General features: G+C 47.7%; 1 protein-coding gene across 1 annotated transcript in view; it reads left to right on the top strand.

Moving 5' to 3' along the window:
• Positions 1-21,861, top strand: part of LOC142494762 (dihydrodiol dehydrogenase 3-like) — a 79,946-nt gene that overhangs the window by 56,183 nt on the left and 1,902 nt on the right. The window lies entirely within an intron of this gene.

Genomic DNA, 21,861 nt, shown 5'->3' with positions numbered 1-21,861 from the left:
AACCCTGGAAGGTGAAGAGGCGTCGCCGCCCCCCCCAAGCAACCGAATCGGCCCCGCCGCCATTATTCGGGTAGTTATCGAGGGCATCTACGCCGCCGCATTGTTGGACACGGGATCCCAGGTGACCATCGTGTATAGGCCCTTCTATGACCAACACCTACATCGATTACCGTTGCTCTCTGCTGATGCCTTGCGACTAAGGGGACTGAGTCATGAGGATTACCCCATAGATGGAGTAGTAAAGGTGCAGTTAGATATTCCCCAACTGAACACTGGTAAACATCATCCCATGGAAGTGGAGGCCTTAGTGTGCCCCGAACCTCAGGATCACCCCAGCGCTCCAATCATCTTGGGGACTAACGCTGACATTGTGCGCGCGGTGTTCCGCATGTATTTGCAAGAAGCGGAGAAGCCCCGCTGCTGGCCCTGGCAGCCTGTCCCGCCCTCCAAGAGGTCTGCGGTAAGATTGCGACTGAAGAGGAGCATGGCGTACTCTACAGTCAAGAATGGGGACTGACTCAAATTCCCCCGGGGGAAGGGCGAATGATGGTCGCTGCTTGCCACTACCCCCGACGACGGCCGGAGGATCAGCTCTTCTCCTTGGAAAGCGTGGCCCAAGACGAACAACAGTTGGGCTACGAAGTATTGGCCTCCGTAAAGAAATGGCCCGGGAAGATTCCGGATCGCACCTGAGTGTACGTGCAGAATATCTCCCCTTATCCCATGAATATTGATCGGCGTCAGCTGCTGGGTAGAATATACCCCGTGACTCCCGAAGACAAGGCCTCGACGAAACGACCCAATTACTCTCCTCCTACCTCTGATTCGCTGTTGGAATTCGACTTCGGAGACTCTCCGCTCCCGGATGAATGGAGGAAGAGACTGCAAGTCGAGCTACAAAACCGAAGGAGCGTGTTCTCCACTAGTGATATGGATTTGGGGTGCAGTCGCAGTACCCACCATACCATCCGAATGAGCGACGCTACCCCCTTCCGGGAGCGCTCCCGCCGGCTCGCCCCCCGGGACGTAGAAGAGGTGAGGAGATTACTCGCCGAGATGGAGAGGGCTGGAATCGTGCAAGGATCTCGTAGCCCTTACGCATCACCCATTGTGGTAGTCCGCAAAAAGAACGGGACGGTCCGTCTCTGTGTGGATTACAGAACCCTGAATACCCGCACCATCCCCGATCAGTACACACTGCCCCGAATCGAGGATCTCTTGAACGCTCTGACGGGAAGTAAATGGTTCAGTGTGCTCGATCTTAGGTCAGGGTACTACCAAGTAACCATGGGCCAGGAAGACCAAGAAAAGACGGCCTTCATCTGCCCATTAGGATTTTATCAATTTACCCGCATGCCGCAAGGGATCTGCGGGGCCCCGGCCACATTCCAGAGATTGATGGAAAAGACTCTCGGAGACCTGAACCCGCAAGAATGCTTAGTGTACCTGGATGACATTATAGTGTTCGGGCGAACTCTAGAGGAACACTCCGAGAGGCTGATGAAGGTGCTGGATAGACTTCAGGAGGAGGGCCTCAAACTGTCTCTGGACAAATGCAAGTTCTGTCGGTCCTCCGTGACGTATGTGGGCCACATCGTGTCGGCTGAAGGAGTGTCCACCGATCCAGGGAAGATAGAGGCTGTAGTGAATTGGCCTAGACCCCATAATGTCCAAGAGTTGCGGTCATTCTTGGGATTTTGTGGCTACTACCGGCGGTTCGTGGAGGGCTATTCCAGCAAAGCCAAGCTGTTGAACAATCTTCTAAAGATCTATCCGGGAGAGACAGAACAAAAAGGGGTCACGGCACAAACACCCTTTGGGGAAAAATGGACCCCGGAATGTGAACAGGCCCTCCTGAACTTAAAGGCCAGCCTCACCCAGGCCCCAGTCTTGGCCTATGCAGATCTGGAACGTGAATACGTCCTGCATGTGGACGCCAGCCTTAGTGGACTGGGAGCCGTCCTGCATCAGAAGTACGAGACGGGACTTCGCCCAGTGGCGTATGCGAGCCGAAGCTTGACACCCAGCGAGCAGAACTACCCGGTCCATAAGCTGGAATTCTTGGCCCTAAAATGGGCAGTGGTGGACAAGCTGCACGACTACCTGTATGGGGTACAGTTCAAAGTACGCACGGACAATAATCCCATGACCTACATAAATACGTCCGCCAAATTGGACGCCACGGGACACCGTTGGTTGGCTGCCCTGGCCAACTATAGTTTCAATCTCAAGTACAAACCAAGACCCACAAACATAGGGGCCGACGCCCTGTCTCGTCGACCGGGCCTTCAATCTACCCCTGATGAAGAAGTATGGGAAGAAATCCCGGGTCCCGGAATCCGTGCTCTCTGCTCGGTACCTGCAGTAGTCAATGATCAGGTGGCATTCTCGGAGCTAAGGCTTGCTGACTCTCTGGGGTGCCACTCGAGAGCAATTCCCCGGGCCTATCAGAGTCGAGAAGGGATGAACATCACGGAAGATAACATCATCTCTTGGAAGGATCTAGTGCATTACCAAACTCAAGACCCAGTAGTAGAGCTGGCCCGTCAAGCGGTACAACAAGAAAATTCCGCTATACTTAAGCAAGCCCCCAAAAGCTTGGTGAAACTCCTGTTGAATGAGTTCGGGAAGTTTGAAATGGACAATTGTTTATTATATCGGGTGATTCCGTACCACAACCATCCCGACCGGCGGCAGCTGTTCCTGCCGGAGCGCTTAAGGAGTATGGTTCTTCGGGCCCTTCACGACGACCATGGCCATCTGGGCATTGATAAGACATTTGGGCTACTACAGGATAGATTTTACTGGCGTAGGATGAGAGAGTCTGTGGAACAGCATTGTCGAAGGTGTACCCGCTGCTTACAAAGGAAAACACTGCCCACCAGGGCGGCTCCCATGGCTCACTTGAAAAGTTCGGGCCCCATGGATCTGGTGTGTATGGATTTTCTCTGTATTGAGTCCGACAGCAGGGGCATTAGCAACGTACTAGTGATCACTGACCACTACACCAGGTATGCCCAAGCGTTCCCTACGAAAGATCAGAAGGCCGTAATGGTGGCCCGATTCCTGTGGGAAAAGTATTTTATTCATTATGGATTACCAAATCGCCTCCACTCTGATCAGGGCAGGGACTTTGAGAGTACACTAATCAAGGAATTGCTAACCCTACTGAACATTGCTAAGTCACGTACCACCCCGTACCACCCTGAAGGGGATGCTCTGCCTGAACGGTTCAACCGCACCTTGTTGGATATGTTAGGGACCCTAACCGGCTCACAGAAAACGGAATGGAGTAAGCACGTGGAGACATTGGTTCATGCTTATAATTGTACACGGCATGAGTCCACAGGGTACACCCTGTATTTTCTGATGTTCGGAAGAGAAGCCCGATTACCGGTGGATGTGCGGCTGCGGATATCTACCGATGGGGTATCCAACAGAACGCACTTCCGTTACGTACAGCGGTTACGGGACAGTCTGCAGCAGGCCTATAAATTGGCTGAAAGAACGACAGCGCAATTGAATGCGGGAAACAAAAGACGCTACGATCACAAGGTGCGTCATAAGGAAATTCGCCCCGGGGATGCGGTTCTCCTACGCAACTTAGGTGTCCCCGGGAAACATAAATTGGCTGACCGTTGGCGAGAAGGTGTGTACGAGGTGGAGTCACAGATGCCTGGCCTTCCCGTGTATCGGATCAAGGACTCCAAAGGCCGCGTAAAAGTGTGGCATAGGAATCACCTGCTTCCCATACCTCAAGTAGGGAACGACGAGTTGGAAATACCCACTACACCAATAGATGGAGAAGTTGGAAAACCAGAGGATGGCCTAGAGACTGTAAAACTTGCCACCTCTGAGGATCCGATGGAAGGAACCTCTCAAAGGGGCCTTCCGGCCGCGGGGGCATCTCCCGAATGAGCTACGGGTAAAGAGCCCCTTGGCCCGAAAATGGACAATCTGACTCCAATGAGTCGGTCATTAGATCCACAAAGCCCATGTTTCACACCTCAGAGAGACTTTGCAAATGCTGGAAACCCCTCAAGGGTAGAGATGGAAACACCAGTTGAGACTGGATACTCTGCAGAGGAAGCCGAGGAGGACCAGCCTCGGCGAAGTCAAAGAACCAGTCAGCCTCCCACGAGAATGGCTTACGATCAATTTGGGGCACCCCATTATGAGGCTCAGCAGTGGGCTCGGCATAGAATGCATTCAATGGTGGTACTGTTCAATGAAATGTGTAACCTAATTTAGGGGAGAGGGGCTGTGTAAATAAGTTCATATATATGTTATGTAGGTAGTCCAGCGGGGACGTTGGATTCTGGAGAGGGGAGAATGTAAGGATGTGTTAGAACTGTGTGCATATATATGTGGGTTCCGCGCTGTTATTAAAGCAGGGAGCCGCCATACTGTTTTTGCAAGTAAGGTCACTGTGTCAAGAGCAAGGTTGCGCATGCGCGAGGAAAGCGCGCGAACGCCAACCAATAAGGAGGGACTTTGGGGTTGAACCTTGACCTGTGAACTGTGGAGAAGTCAGCTGAGGCTGGGAACCAATAGAGTACTCGAATTTTGGAGAGGAGAGACACAGGAAGCGTGTGGGAGGACACACGCGAGAGAGTGAAGGAGAAGGTGGCGGAACCTCGTGTGTGCGAGCGGAGGGTCAGTGACCCTTCCGCTTAGGACAGATACATTCCCCAGCCCCCAGGAGTATTACCTCGGTCACCGTAGGGCGCTGCTTTTGTAGGGACGGCCGTAATACTTAGGGAAGCATCCCGTTAGTGCTGGTTCAGCGACAGGAGTTGCGGACGCCATCTTGGTCTGGAGACAGACCGCAGAGCAGAGCAGAGTGTCAGCGAAAGGCCTGGAACGACACTACGGACCCTTTTTGAAGAGGTGTGGTCACTGCAGTGACCGGGAGGTATTGTTATTCATCAAGTGCACCTACACCGGTCACCAGGCGCTGATCCCGCCTCCCACTAACTAATTGGGGCCCTATTGTGCTAGCAGACGGTTCATTATAAGTACTGGTCACCAGGACATACTCCTTGGGAGAGTGGCAGAGCCACCTGCGTACAGGACAATATCCCTTTTAAGGTGTGGCCGAGCCACAGTATGATATACTATGATTATAGAGTATAAGAGTCAAATGCATGTGGTGTATATTCTGTGTTTTCTTATTAGTTAGAGAAATAGTAAAAGGTTGCTTGTTGCACAAATATAGTTTGGTATGTTTTCTTACTCAGGGTAGATCTTCTAAAAATGGGGATCCTGGGTAAGTGGAGGCGCTGCACCATGTTAAGAGCGGGTAAGACCCCAGGCTCCCCACCAGCGGAGGCTTAGAGCTCCTGGAGCCACAGGTAAAACACAGCATCAGTAGTTCCTTTGTTCAGGGGTTCAGAAAAAGGGCTACATATACAACAAAAAACAAAGAAGCCCAGAGCTACATCCAATATGACAAAAATACACAGTGAAATACCTATATATCTCTTGAAAAATGGTCATTTAGTTAAACCCTTTGGCCAAAGCATTTTAAGCCTGCGAGCCACATCAAGGCATGATCAAATATCGCAGGTTCTAACACTACTGTAACTGATTAAAATTCTTAGTTACCTCTATAGTTAGAGGAAGAATGATCACATGGACCTGTCACAACCAGCTGCATGAACCAGTAGCAAGTTCTGATGAACCCCCAAAAATTACCACATAATATATAAATGTATTTAAGTGTTAAAAGGAGTGCTACTGGGTATGGCTAAATGTATACAACAAAAAATAAAGAAGCCCAGAGCTATATCACCCAGGGTTTAATCTCGCCCCTCCCCACTCTCCAAATGAACAAGTCTTTTCATGCAGCTGGTTGTGACAGGTCCAATGTGATCATTCTTCCTCTAACTATAGAGGTAACTAAGAATTTTAATCAGTTACTGTAGTGTTAGGACCTGCGATATTATGGTCATGCCTTGATGTGGCTCGCAGGCTTAAAATGCTTTGGCCAAAAGGTTTAACTAAATTACCCTTTTTCAAGAGATATATAGGTATTTCACTGTATATTTTTGTCACATTGGATGTAGCTCTGGGCTTCTTTGTTTTTTGTTGTATACATTTAGCCACACCCAGTAGCACTCCTTTTGACACTAATATACATATATATATTATGTGGTAATTGTTTGGGGTTCATCAGAACTTGCTGGGTATCTGTGTGCATATGGGTCTATATACACATATATTCAGCATTTAACTAGTTAAAATAAGTCATTAAGTATTATGTTAGAAATTATATTGGAAAATGATTAGCTGCCTCTGCAAAAATAATAAGATAAATTAGTCTTAAGACAGGCTCCCAGGGAAAATATATTACCTAATATTTTGTTCTAGTGGTATCTCTTTTTTAAATTGATTACACTCTCCCTGCTCCCAAAGATATCAATAAATTATTTTCAGATTTTGAAAAAACATACTGCTCACCAGCTAACGTCTGGTGGGAGGTGGCAAGCCTCGAGAAATATGTTATCCTGGAACTGGTACCAAGGGGTCTTAAGGTCAACTTTCCCCCCCTCTCATCAGATTACTGATGAGAATTTCTTGAAAACATGGGAGAACACACTATTGAAGTGTTCTACAGAGTAAATAAAATTACTAATAAAATATTGGATGGTGATCAAACAATACGATTCCAAAAATAACTTTCACAGGTACTACAAGAAGGGTTAACTAATAAAGTGATTTCTAAAAATTAATTTGAATTTATCTATGTCAAAATGCAGAGGACTTCGACATTCTACCATCTTCCAAAAATACATAAGGGGAAGACTCCTCCTCAAGGCAGACCAATCATGTCTGGAATAGAAAACTTAACATCAAATGCAAGCATTTATTAAACAAATTCTTGCGTCCTTTTGTGAGTTCACTTCCTTCGTACCTTCGTGATACTAAGGATGAGCTGTTGAAATTGGAAGATGTCACAGTAGATCCTGAAACATTTCTAGTAGGCGTAGACGTCGAGGGGCTCTACACTAGTGTCCCCCATTATGTTGGGATGCTGGCGGTTGCCCATTTCCTCAAATCAAGGGATCAACATTCCATACCACACAACAATTGTGTTCTTAAACTTCTAGACCTCACCCTAACTAAAAATGACTTTTTATTTGCTCAGAAATACTATCACCAGATCTAGGGCACCGTGATGGGGACACCTGTGCTCCCACCTATGCCAACTTCTATCTGGGCTGATGGGAGGATACGGTGGTCTTCAGCGAGGTCCTGGAGGGATATAGAAATATGTAGAGTTACTATGCGAGATCGGCCATGCATAGATGATGTACTGCTATTGTGGAATGGGACCGTACAGTTGTTGTGTGAGTTCATAGAAGTTTTGAATAACAACACACATACTGTAGTGCCCACGGTTATTCTAGCAGAAACCAGTGGCAATCGCCAAAAAGATCCAGGTACACCCAGGTACATGCTGGATACATGCCTTAAACTAGATCCAGCATTTCTGCATTGATTAATGGCCCATCAGATTAACAGCGGGGGTCCCTGGCAGTCCCATTCAAACTGAATGGGACTGCCAGGGACCCCTGCTGTGTTAATTCTATGGGTCATTAGTCAATGCAGAAATGCCTTAAACTTGCCTTAAACTAGCCAGGTTACACCCAGAACATACCCAGAATGTAACCGGGCTAGTTTAAGGCAAGCTTTAGAATACTCCTGGTCTCGTCTGTAACCGTAAACTGACCTATCAACTAAGCAAAGAGAGTTTTGATTTTTTTAGATCTTACCATCTTTAAAGAGAAAAATGGTAGATTGGAGACAACCATTTTTAGGGAAAGCACAATAACGAATAACTTATTAAGAGCCGACAGCCACCATCCTGCGCATGTTATAAAAGCTATACCTACAGGTCAGTTTTTGCGCCTAGGGCATAACTGTTCGACCCTCTCAGAATATAAGTCACAAGCAGCAGGAATGAAGAGTAGATTCCAAGACGAGGACATACGAAAGGGATTATCAAAAAAGTGTACAATAGGGCGGCTATCACCTCTTGCCCTCAGTTACTGATGCACACCCCAAAATACCTCAAAGTGGCACTAATACCATAACATTTATTGACACATTCAATAATCAGTGGGGGATGATAAATGATATCTTTCGCAAGCACTGGCATATCCTCATGGAGGATCAAGATTTTAAACAGGTCCTTAAACCCTTTCCCAGCATGACATGTAGAAAAACTCGTAATATTGAAAGACGTACTAGTACACAGTCACTTTCAAATAAAACCGAGAAAAACTTGGCTGGGACCCCGACCTCTAGGTTCACACCCATGCAGCAGGTGCAAGGCCTGCAGACTGGTACCGTTTACGAAAGAATTCTCTGATTCTCAACAACAAAATAAACGATTTCATCAATTGTGCAACCACCAGAGTCATATACCTTATTACAGTATATGCTGCTGTGGGAAACTGTATGTGGGTGAGATCCACCGACAATTCAAGATCAGGGTCTTGGAGCACCTTGGCTCCATCCGCAATAGCCTAGATACACCAGTTCCAAGGCACATAATTTAAATGCACAATGGGGATGGCAGTAACCTTAAATTTATTGGCTTCGAACACGTGGCATGGGGACCCATAAAGGGTGACTGTGACAGGAGACTCTTCCAGAAGGAGTGTAAGTGGATCTACACCTTGCGTACACTAACCCCCTCAGGCTTAAACGAGGGGTTCATGTATTCTCTATTTGTATAGATTTACACCATATCTAGATATCTAGTTGTACACCCATCATAACTATAACCTACAGTAGAGCCAACTCTTATTCGAACAAAAACCAGTGGCAATTCCCCAAAAAAACCAGGAAACACCCAGGTACATGCTGGGTACATGCCTTAAACTTTCCTTAAACTAGCCCCAGCATTTCTGCATTGATTAATGGCCTATCAGATTAACAGCGGGGGTCCCTGGCAGTCCCATTCAAACTGAATTGGACTGCCAGGGATCCCTGCTGTGTTAATCCTATGGGTCGTTAGTCAATGCAGAAATGCCTTAAACGTGCCTCAAACTAGCCCAGAACATACCCAGCACATACCCAGAATGTAACCCGGCTAGTTTACGGCAAATGTTAGAATAAACGTTGCCTCTACTGTAAATACACTTCATCCATTCAATTGCAACTGTTTATGCAACGAATACCGAATACCATCTACTTTTACTCTTTGAATGTATTAGTTTGAGGTTTATTATCACCTTGATGATGGTATTGATAGGAATACCTTAATGATTTTTTTTTAGCAATCTTTATTTAATCAATGGATTTGTTTGACCCAATGACTTTTCATTCACTTACGCACTAGCACTTTGTAGAATTTATAACTCTTAGCACGGAGCTTTGATCACATAATCTTCACATGTCTTATCACTGTGGTTATGTAAGATTCAAATATAGGAGTTTTACTATTACGATCATGGAGGGGATCCAGGGATAGAGTTTAACCTCACTTTAGATGTCCGTTTTGACCTTATGGGTGGACGAGTAGGTTAGAACACTTCTACATAGTCAACATTCTTGTTTTTTTCTCGATTTTTTTCGATGTTTCATTCACTTATTCATGAGCACCTCTGTAGCATGGAGTTTTTTGTTACATAATTTTCACATGCACATCACTGTGGTTATGTATGACTCAACTATAGGCGTTGTATTATTCTGATCATGGAGGGGATCCAAGGATACAGTGTAACTTTAGATGTCTGTTTTGACCTCAGGGGTGGACGAGTAGGTTAGAACACTTCTACACGGCTAACACATTTTTTGTTTTCATCAATTTTCTTATTATGATATGATTATTAGCTGGAGATCAAACACTGCTGTTAGGATTTGCTATTCATAGAAACAATATCCATTTGATTATTTATCGTAATTATGTATTTTGAAATTGAGATGGTTTCCATCAATATGTGATATATATGCATAGACGTTGATCAATTTCCACACGATCAACACACACACACACACACACATATATATATATATATATATATATATATATATATATCCACCATATGCTGCATATATGTTGATTACCATACTTAACCACAGTGTACCATGATGATATTGTGTAGAGGTAAACCATCACAACTGCAGTTTATTAGTGAGATATGGTATTACAACCACTACTTGCTACTATGGCTGATGGGACAATGAGACCTTTTACCCTTAGATATGTACACTCTGAGGGAGTATGGGATTATGGGAGAGGATATAGTGTAAGCTTAGGCACTGTCAACAAGAAATGTGGATAGTTATTTAGGGTACTTTGATAGATATGGAATCGTACCTTTTGTCTTTGCGCAAAATCAGCTACTTAGCCAGTTCTTCATTACTATAAACATACAGTCTTGTGAAAAAGAAAGTACACCCTCTTTGAATTCCATGGTTTTACACATCAGGACATAATAACAATCATCTGTTCCTTAGCACAGAGGTGCCAAACTCCAGTCCTCAAGGACCACTAACAGTGCAGGTTCTACGGATACCCCTGCTAGAGCACAGGTGGTTAAGTCAAAATGATTGGGCCACCTGTGCTAATGAGAGGCTATCCTTAAATCCTGCACTGTTAGCGGTCCTTGAGGACTGGAGTTGGGGACCTCTGCCTTAGCAGGTCTTAATATTAGGTAAATACAACCTCAGATGAACAACAACACATGACATATTACACCATGTCATGATTTAATTAACAAAAATAAAGCCAAAATGGAGAAGCCATGTGTGAAAAACTAAGTACATCTTATGATTCAATAGCTTGTAGAACCACTTTTAGCAGCAATAACTCGAAGTAATCGTTTTCGGTATGACTTTATCAGTCTCTCACATCGTTGTGGAGGAATTTTGGCTCACTCTTCTTTACAACGTTGCTTCAGTTCATTGAGGTTTGCGGGCATTTGTTTATGTACAGCTTTCCCTAGGTCCAGCCACAGCATTTCAATCGGGTTGAGGTCTGGACTTTGACTGGGCCATTGCAACACCTTGATTCTTTTCTTTTTCAGCCATTCTGTTGTAGATTTGCTGGTATGCTTGGGGTCATTGTTCTGTTGCATGACCCAATTTTGGTCAAGCTTTAGCTGTCGGATAGATGGCCTCACATTTGACTCTAGAATACTTTGGTATACAGAGGAGTTCATTGTTGACTCAATGACTGCAAGGTTCCCAGGTCCTGTTGCTGCAAAACAAGTCCAAATCATCACCCCTCCACCACCGTTCTTGACAGTTGGTATGAGGTGTTTGTGCGGATATGCTTTTTTTGGTTTTCGCCAAACGTGGCGCTGTGCATTATGGCCAAACATCTCCACTTTGGCCTCGTCTGTCCAAAGAACATTGTTCCAGAAGTCTCGTGGTTTGTTCAGATGCAACTTTGCAAACCTATGCCGTGCTGCCATGTTCTTTTTAGAGAGAAGAGGCTTTCTCCTGGCAACCCTTCCAAACAAACCATACTTGTTCAGTCTTTTTCTAATTGTACGGTAATGAACTTGAACATTTAACATACTAACTGAGGACTGTAGAGTCTGAGATGTAACTCTTGGGCTTTTTGCAATTTCGCTGAGCATTTACGGTCTGACCTTGGGGTGAATTTGCTGGGATATCCACTCCTGGGAAGATTGGCAACTGTCTTGAATGTTTTCCACTTTTGAATAATCTTTCTCACTGTAGAATGATGGACTTTAAATTGTTTGGAAATGGCCTTATGACCCTTCCCAGATTGATGGGCAGCCACAATTGCTTCTCTAAGATCATTGCTGATGTCTTTCCTCCTTGGCATTGTGTTACCACACACCTTAATGCTCCAGACCAGCAAACTGCTAAATCTTCGGCTTTAATAGAGGTGGTACACTTGCTGTGAATCAATTAATCAAGGGCATTTGATTAGCAGCACCTGTCTGCTACTTAGCATCTTAATTCCTATGGAAGCAGTAAGGTTGTACTTAGTTTTTCACACATAGCTTCTCCATTTTGGCTTTATTTTTGTTAAATAATTCATGACTCTGTGAAATATGTCATGTGTTCATCTGAGGTTGTATTTACCCAATTTTTAGACCTGCTAAGAACAGTTGATTGTTATTATGTTCTGATATGTAAAACCATGAAATTCAAAGAGGGGGTCTTTTTTTCACATGACTGTATATATTATACACAAGCTAGAAATAAAGATACCACTATGCAAAACATGTATTTTCTTTATGTTATTAAATACAATCTTCAATTACCAATTGGAGATCAGTTTGTGTAGAGTACTTCAGGCACATCATTATATGACGATTGGTTTGATGATGTTGTCACGCCCCCTCTGGAGGTATATATATGACACTTTTAAACTATAGACATAACTCCTCTCCTGAAGAAGCGCGCACCAGTCGCGCAAAATGTACGTCGGGCTGTGGTGTTACCACGTTGATGTCTTGGAGGGAGTAGGCTAGATCATCCACCTAGCGATTGAACGGGTTGTATTGCATTAGAGCTGTTGATATCCCTCTCACCACACGTGCCCCCAGACTGTTTACTATTTTGTTACAGAAATGTTACATAGATTTGGTTACTGTGTTGTTACAGTGAACCTTTCCATAGAGGGATACATCTTGATCCCGCTGTGATGTGTATACTGTGATAGATGGGGACTGTATAAAACAGCAGATACTTATGTAGCAATTATTTGTCCTATGGCTGTAATTGAAGTGTTCCAGACAAACATGATATATGCCTGCCATACTCGGCACTAACAGAGACATATCCATGTGTTGGTCTGTCTAACCTTTATCCGAACTCAGGTAGACAGGCTGTTTCTCTGCTTATTTACAGGAGTTATTTGCTTTACCATACTCTGATTTAGATGTGGACACTACACATTATATATATATATATATATATATATATATATATATATATATATATATATATATATCTTAATATATAAAATCGAAATGGTTAGTGAGGTTAGTGCTATCTGCGGTGAATCTGATTGGTCCTCAGCCTCTGGCCAATCAGATTGCTGTGTGTGACGTCACCCAACTGCCACTCTTCCCCCTTGGCTCACGACACACACACACACACACACACACCAACACACACACCACACACACACACACACACACACACACACACACACACACACACACACACACACACACACACACACACACACACACACACACACACACACACACACACACACACACACACACACACCTCTCTCTCTCTCTCTGGCGCTCATCTCTCCCTCCCCTCATCTCTCCCCTCCCGGTTCTCTCCCCCCCCCTTCCTCCCTCGCGGCGCCAGTAGAGGTCCGCCGCTCATCTCTCCCCTCCCGGCGCTCATCTCTCCCCTCCCGGCGCTCATCTCTCCCCTCCCGGATCTCTCCCCTCCCCCTTCCTCCCGGCGCCAGTAGAGGTCCGCCGCTCATCTCTCCCTCCCAGCGCTCATCTCTCCCCTTCCTCCGCTCACGTCTCCCTCCGCTCACCTCTCCCTTGCGGCGCCTCATCTCCATCCCCGGCGGGGGAACAGGCAGCGGACCCCCTTCCTCCCTCGCGGCGCCTCATTTCCATCCCCGGCGGGGGAACAGGCAGCGGACCTCCTTCCTCCCTCGCGGTGCCTAACATGGCGGCGCGCCCGGAAGGACACCCTTCTTCCCTCGCGGCGCCGAGTGAAAAGATGGCGGCGGCCGGAAGTAGAGGTAGGTGTCGCTCTAGGTGACGTCTGTGTGTGTGTGTGTGTGTCACTGTGTGTGTGTGTGTGTGTGTGTGTGTGTGTGTGTGTGTGTGACACTGTGTGTGTGACACTGTGTGTGTGACACTGTGTGTGTGTGTGTGTGTGACACTGTGTGTGTGTGTGTGTGTGTGACACTGTGTGTGTGTGTGTGACACTGTGTGTGTGTTGCCCCCCCCTGCCTTTCACGCCCCCCCCTGCCTTTCACCCCCCCCCCCCCGCCTTTCACGCCCCCCCCGCCTTTCACGCCCCCCCCCCGCCTTTCACGCCCCCCCCGCCTTTCACGCCCCCCCGCCTTTCACGCCCCCCCCGCCTTTCACGCCCCCCCCCGCCTTTCACGCCCCCCCCCCCGCCTTTCACGCCCCCCCCCCGCCTTTCACGCCCCCCCCCCGCCTTTCACGCCCCCCCCTGCCTTTCACGCCCCCCCCCCTGCCTTTCACGCCCCCCCCCCTGCCTTTCACGCCCCCCCCCCCTGCCTTTCACGCCCCCCCCCTGCCTTTCACGCCACCCCCCCCTGCCTTTCACGCCACCCCCCTGCCTTTCACGCCACCCCCCTGCCTTTCACGCCCCCCCTGCCTTTCACGCCCCCCCCTGCCTTTCACGCCCCCCCCCTGCCTTTCACGCCCCCCCCTGCCTTTCACGCCCCCCCCCCTGCCTTTCACGCCACCCCCCTGCCTTTCACGCCCCCCCTCATGGCCTCCGGCCGCCCCCCCTGCCTTTCACGCCCCCCCCTGCCTTTCACGCCCCCCCCCTGCCTTTCACGCCCCCCCCTGCCTTTCACGCCCCCCCCTGCCTTTCACGCCCCCCCCTGCCTTTCAGGCCCCCCCCCCTGCCTTTCACGCCCCCCCTGCCTTTCACGCCCCCCCCCCCCTGCCTTTCACGCCCCCCCCCCCTGCCTTTCACGCCCCCCCCCTGCCTTTCACGCCCCCCCCCCTGCCTTTCACGCCCCCCCTGCCTTTCACGCCCCCCCCCTGCCTTTCACGCCCCCCCCCTGCCTTTCACGCCCCCCCCCTGCCTTTCACGCCCCCCCCTGCCTTTCACGCCCCCCCCCCCCTGCCTTTCACGCCCCCCCCTGCCTTTCACGCCCCCCCCTCACGGCCTCCGGGCAACGCCGGGTATATCAGCTAGTATATATATATATATATATAAATGGAGATATACCAATATCTTTTTAATATCAAATGGATAAATATTAATACATGTGTATAATCCAATATAAATATCCACAGAAATATATATATATATATATATATCTCTATCTGCGGATATTTATATTGGATTATACACATGTATTAATATTTATCCATTTGATATTAAAAAGATATTGGTATATCTCCATTTATTGCACAGATCTCACGGGATGAGACAATCACGGACTGTAATTATCTGTAATGTATACATATTAATATTGATCCCCGGTTTATGGTAGTTATTTACTACATAGTTATTCCCCACCAGCCTACTCGCTATTGGGGATTTTTAAATCTCTCTCACTGTATAAATATTATCACTGTTTTTCGTCGTTATTATACAATAAAATGTTATTATTTTTGGCCCATTTGGTATATACCTTCTTATAAGGAGCATGCATTATTATTTACCTTCCTATAAAAGAGCATGCACTATTATTTACCTTCCTATAAGGAGCATGCATTAAAACTACGTCTGTACCATTTTCATTATGGGATATTTGCATCTTAGGACAATATAGTCCAATCTCAATACTAATACAACAGAGGGCAGACAATAGGGGCTTCTTAGTGATTCTTGGATCACTTTCTTTGTATATCGACTGAAGACAGGCAGGTATAGAAATGTTTTTTTTTTAATAGTTTTTTTTTATATTGGGTTTACAAGCATTAAACAACATTATAACATTACAATACAGAAAAAAAACAATAAGAAACACAGAAAAACATACTTTTACAAAAAAAAATTTGGGTTTTGCTCATCATACTTATAATTTCAAAATTCAACACAAATAATAAAAAAAAAGATAATAGCATTTTCAAAGATTAACATCAAAGCTATCACCCCACAGCCTCCTAAGTAGAAATGTTTTATGTGATTTAAGAAACTTGGTATGTTTAATGTCTGCTGAGCTGCAACAGTTTGGAATCAAAGGTTAGTTAAAAAGTTCGTTCGTAATAAAAGACAATACAATAGAGATTGGTCTTAAAAGATTAGGAACATAGCCAATTCTATAGTTACATAGTAACAGAACAAAGAGGGTTTTGTAATTCAACGTAAATATTGCTAAATGAAGGAATATTGGTTTAAACATTGATAATTAACTAAAAAGATTGGGCTGACAGTGTGAAACACAGCTGATTGCTATGTTAACAACAAAAAGGTGGTCCCTGCTCAGATCAATATATTTAACGTACTGGAGAGGTGCTATCAGGGGAAAAGCATTCATGGAAACATGAGAAAGAGAGAATCCCTTATGATGCACTCAATCTCCACTAATAGTATAAGTAAAATAATTACATTTTATTCTTTAAGTCAAGAAAACATAATTAAAACCTAAATAGCGCTGGTATGCGGCATTAAACAATACAGTACAGCTCAACCCCGTTATAACGCGATCCGTTTCAACGCAAATCCGCTTATAATGCAAGCGTGGCTCCCAATTTTCTTATTTATGAATACTTTACAACACAATTATTGGTATCTTAAATACTTTATTGTACAATGCATACAATTGTACATTATTTCTAAGGCGATCCGCTTATAGCGTGATGTGATTCTTTGGACCCCAAGCACAGCGTTATAAGGGGGTTGAGCTGTATGTTGGTGAAGGAAAGGCAGTATTTGATGCTGAGATATCAATATCAGTCATCAAATGGCCTAGTATCCCTTACACATGGGTATTCAGCTAACTGAGCAAACAAATAATCAATATGAAAGGATTTGTGGTCACCTATCAGGCAGATTTAAGTACTTGATGTCTGATCAGCAGTAGTCTACTCACCAATTGAAAATGAATTATCAGTGGGTGTCCTTATAGCTCAATATATGCGGTTAGTGCGCTCAGGACTTAGAGAATAACCAAGTGGAACTAAGTGCTGCAGCTCCTCCCTGTTATATTGCAGAGAGATCTGATATTACAATAATAAGTGTGAGCACCTTACAATATCAGGCTTGTGATTCACACCCAAGCAAACATCCTAGGAAAGGCATCAAACTGGTGCTAATAATAATACATCTGTGAGATGGCATGTATTAAAATAACTATCAGCAGACAAGTGCCTATGCTATTCTTAGGCTGCGCTTATAGTGCCGGCGACGCAACAGTTGCGTCAAAACAAATGCATTGTCACTGTTGTCAGCGCTTATAGTGCACGCAACGGAACGACGGTGCTACCAAAATCTGGAAGTCACTGATATTTGTTTTTTTCAGCGACAGTCTCTAAATGTAACCAACCGGAGAGCTTCTCCGTCCCTCTGCCTTCCCCTTTTATGACGTCACTGGCCTTGTAGCCAGCGACGTCGCCTAAACTTGAAATGTAACTTTCGCAATGGTGACGGCGACATCATCAGTCGCGTCGTCGGCACTATAAGCATGGCCTTAGGCTAGTGGCTACCACCGGGGGTTCCACATCTTAGTTAACTGCCTGAGATATCTGTGCAAGAATAAACCTGCAGTGCTGGTAGAGATAAACTCTATAACGGATCGTGAAAAGAAAAAAATCATTATAAACCCATGTTATGGAGATAGACATCCACGTGCAAACGAAGTCTGTGCTGGCTACCGCTAGTGGTTACCTCCGTGTGCCCACATCTTTAGTTAATTTAGAGTTTCTCTACCAGCACTGCAGGTTTATTCTTGCACAGATCTCTCAGGCAGTTAACTAAGATGTGGTAGCCACTAGCCTAAGAATAGCATAGGCACTTGTCTGCTGATACAGTTATTTTAATACATGCTATCTCACAGATGCATTATTATTAGCACCAGTTTGATGCCTTTCCTAGGATGTTTGCTTGGGTGTGAATCACAAGCCTGATATTTTAAGGCGCTCACACTTATTATTGTAATATCAGATCTCTCTGCAATATAACAGGGAGGAACTGCAGCACTTAGAGAATAACCGAGTGGAGCTAAGTCCTGAGCGCACTAACCGCATATATTGAGCTATAAGGACACCCACTGATAATTCATTTTCAATTGGTGAGTAGACTACTGCTGATCAGACATCAAGTACTTAAATCTGCCTGATAGGTGACCACAAATCCTTTCATACTGATTATTTGTTTGCTTAATTAGCCGTTTACCCATGTGTAAGGGATTTCCTTCACCTACATAGAGTTGAATGCCGCATACCAGCGCTATTTAGGTTTTAATTATGTTTTCTTGACTTAAACAATAACATTTAATTATTTTACTTATAATATTAGTGGAGATTGCTATGTTAAGACTGCTTAAGGAAAATGGACATATATGCAACTGGAGAGTCTAAGAAGTTAGGAATCTGCCTCCCCCTACTTCATTTCAAAACTGGAGGATATGGGAGCTTTACCTGACCCAAAAACACATGTTCCCCTCAACTTCTCCAGTTGCCTTTGGTTACCTCTGTAGTTTGTCGCAGTTACCTACCTGATCACACCTTTCTGTCATCTGCCTATTAACGCCAAATATTCAGTAGTGGGACAATTTGGGTTTTCAAACTCATATCTATCCTGGTTTTTGCATTTAGCACTTGAGATAGATATATAGATATACTAGCTGAGAGCCCCGGCGTTGCCCGGGATGTTTGTGGTGTGGGTGTGGCATTTGGGTGGGGAGTGGTCCACGCGGCCCATGTGCGGTGGTAGTGCTGCTGTGGCTGTACTGATGGTGATTGTATTGGTGTGCTGATTTGGGAGGGTTTGGTGCTGATGTGGGGGTGCGGATGTGGGTGTGCCGATGGGGGAGGTGCAAAGGTGGCGATGTGTGGGTGCTGATGGTGTTGATGGGGGCTGGGAATGGTGGGGAGCCGAGAATGCCAGTGTGCTGGGGGGGCATGGGATACCGGTGTGCTGATGTGGTGGTGCTGGGGTGTGTGTGTGTATACACGTGTGTGTGTGTGTGTATACACGTGTGTGTGTATACACGTGTGTGTGTATACACGTGTGTGTGTATACACGTGTGTGTGTGTGTATACACGTGTGTGTGTGTATACACGTGTGTGTGTATACACGTGTGTGTATACACGTGTGTGTGTGTGTATACACGTGTGTGTGTATACACGTGTGTGTATACACGTGTGTGTGTGTATACACGTGTGTGTGTGTGTGTACACACGTGTGTGTGTATACACATGTGTGTGTGTATACACGTGTGTGTATACACGTGTGTGTATACACGTGTGTGTGTATACATTGTGTGTATGTATATATTGTGTGTGTGTATACACATGTGTGTATACACGTGTATACATGTTTGTGTGTGTGTATACATGTTTGTGTGTATACATTGTATGTGTGTGTGTGTATAAGTGTGTGTGTGTGTGTGTGTGTGTGTACACATGTTTGTGTGTGTATACACGTGTGTGTGTGTATACGTGTGTGTGTGTGTATACGTGTGTGTGTGTATACATGTGTGTGTATATACATGTGTGTGTATACACATGTGTGTGTGTGTGTGTGTACACATGTGTGTGTGTACACGTGTGTGTGTGTACACATGTGTGTGTGTGTACACATGTGTGTGTGTGTACACATGTGTGTGTACACATGTGTGTGTGTGTGTACACATGTGTGTGTGTGTGTACACATGTGTGTGTGTGTGTGTGTGTACACATGTGTGTGTGTGTGTACACATGTGTGTGTGTGTGTACACGTGTGTGTGTACACATGTGTGTGTGTGTGTACACGTGTGTGTGTACACATGTGTGTGTATACACATGTGTGTGTGTGTATACACGTGTGTGTATACACGTGTGTGTGTGTGTATACATGTGTGTGTGTATACATGTGTGTGTGTGTATACATGTGTGTGTATACATGTGTGTGTGTGTATACATTATGTGTATGTATACCTGTGTGTATACGTGTGTGAGTGTATACGTGTGTGTGTGTATGTGTACATGTGTGTGTGTGTATGTCTCCACGTATGTGTTTGTATGTCTCCATGTGTGTGTGTGTATGTCTCCATGTGTGTGTGTACGTGTACATGTGTGTGAGTATACGTGTACATGTGTGTGTGTGTACGTGTCTACGTGTACATGTGTGTGTGTGTGTGTACGTGTGTGTGTGTGTGTACGTGTCTACGTGTGCATGTGTGTGTGCGTGTCTACGTGTACATGTGTGTGTGTCTACGTGTACGTGCGTGTGTGTCTACGTGCGTGTGTATGTGTGTGTCTATGTGTGTGTCTACGTGTGTGTTTGTGTCTACGTGTGTGTGTTTGTGTATACGTGTGTGTGTGTCTACGTCTGAGAGGTTGTAAGGGGGGAGTGAAGGGAAGGTGAAGGGGGGGTGAAGGTGGGGGTGGAGGGGAGGTGAAGGGGAGGTGAAGGGGGGGGGGTGGAGGGGAGGTGAAGGGGGGGGGTGGAGGGGAGGTGAAGGGGGGGGGGGTGGAGGGGAGGTGAAGGGGGGGTGGAGGGGAGGTGAAGGGGGGGTGGAGGGGAGGTGAGGGGGGGGGTGGAGGGGAGGTGAAGGGGAGGTGAAGGGGGGGGGTGGAGGGGAGGTGAAGGGGGGGGTGGAGGGGAGGTGAAGGGGGGGGTGGAGGGGAGGTGAAGGGGGGGGTGGAGGGGAGGTGAAGGGGGGGGTGGAGGGGAGGTGAAGGGGAGGTGAAGGGGAGGTGAAGGGGAGGTGAAGGGGGGGTGGAGGGGAGGTGAGGGGGGGGTGGAGGGGAGGTGAGGGGGGGGGTGGAGGGGAGGTGAAGGGGAGGTGAAGGGGGGGGTGGAGGGGAGGTGAAGGGGAGGTGAAGGGGGGGGTGGAGGGGAGGTGAAGGGGGGGTGGAGGGGAGGTGAAGGGGGGGGTGGAGGGGAGGTGAAGGGGGGGGTGGAGGGGAGGTGAAGGGGGGGGTGGAGGGGAGGTGAAGGGGGGGGTGGAGGGGAGGTGAAGGGGAGGTGGGGGGGGGGGGTGAAGGGGAGGTGAAGGGGGGTGAAGGGGAGGTGGGGGGGGTGAAGGGGAGGTGGGGGGGGGTGAAGGGGAGGTCGGGGGGGGTGAAGGGGAGGTGGGGGGGGGGGTGAAGGGGAGGTGAAGGGGGTGAAGGGGAGGTGGGGGGGGGGTGAAGGGGAGGTCGGGGGGGGTGAAGGGGAGGTGGGGGGGGTGAAGGGGAGGGTGAAGGGGAGGTGAAGGGGGGGTGAAGGGGGGGTGGAGGGGAGGTGAAGGGGGGGTGGAGGGGAGGTGAAGGGGGAGGGAAGGGAAGTGGAGTGAGGGGAGGTGAGGGGTGGGTGAGGGGAGGTGAGGGGTGGGTGAGGGGAGGTGAAGGGGGGTGAGGGGAGGTGAAGGGGGGTGAGGGGAGGTGAAGGGGGGTGAGGGGAGGTGAAGGGGGGTGTGGGGAGGTGAAGGCCGCTCCCTCACCCGTTCGGCAGCTCCCTCACCCGTCCGGCCGCTCCCACGTGGATCTGAGGCGGGAGGCAGCTTGTTGTGGCCGGTCCCCCGCTGTGTCCCGGGCGCTCGCTCGCTCCGCTGACTGTAGCGGCGCCGGGGGGGGGGGGGGGGGTTGGAGGGGAGGTGATTTGAAGGGGGGTGAGGGGAGGTGAAGGCCGCTCACTCACCCGTCCGGCCGCTCCCACGTGGAACTGAGGCGGGAGGCAGCTTGTTGTGGCCGCTCCCCCGCTGTGTCCCGGGCACTCGCCGCTGACTGTAGCGGCGCCGGGGGGGGGGGGGGGAGGTGATTTGAAGGGGGGTGAGGGGTGGGTGAGGTGAGGGGTGGGTGAAGGGGGGGGAGGTGATTTGAAGGGGGGTGAGGGGAGGTGAAGGCCGCTCACTCACCCGTCCGGCCGCTCCCACGTGGAACTGAGGCGGGAGGCAGCTTGTTGTGGCCGGTCCCCCGCTGTGTCCCAGGCACTCGCTCCTCTGCTGACTGTAGCGGCGCTGGGGGGGGGGGGGGAGGCTGATTTCGGGGAGGAAGAGGCGGAGGCTCCGGCGGGTATGTGAGGCCCCCCCCCCCCCCCCCCGGG

The sequence above is a fragment of the Ascaphus truei genome, chromosome 5 (genome assembly GCF_040206685.1).
Source record: "Ascaphus truei isolate aAscTru1 chromosome 5, aAscTru1.hap1, whole genome shotgun sequence".
Classification (NCBI taxonomy): domain Eukaryota; kingdom Metazoa; phylum Chordata; class Amphibia; order Anura; family Ascaphidae; genus Ascaphus; species Ascaphus truei.
The sequence above is the reverse complement of the archived record's forward strand: the minus strand, read 5'-3'. Positions and strand labels throughout refer to the sequence as shown.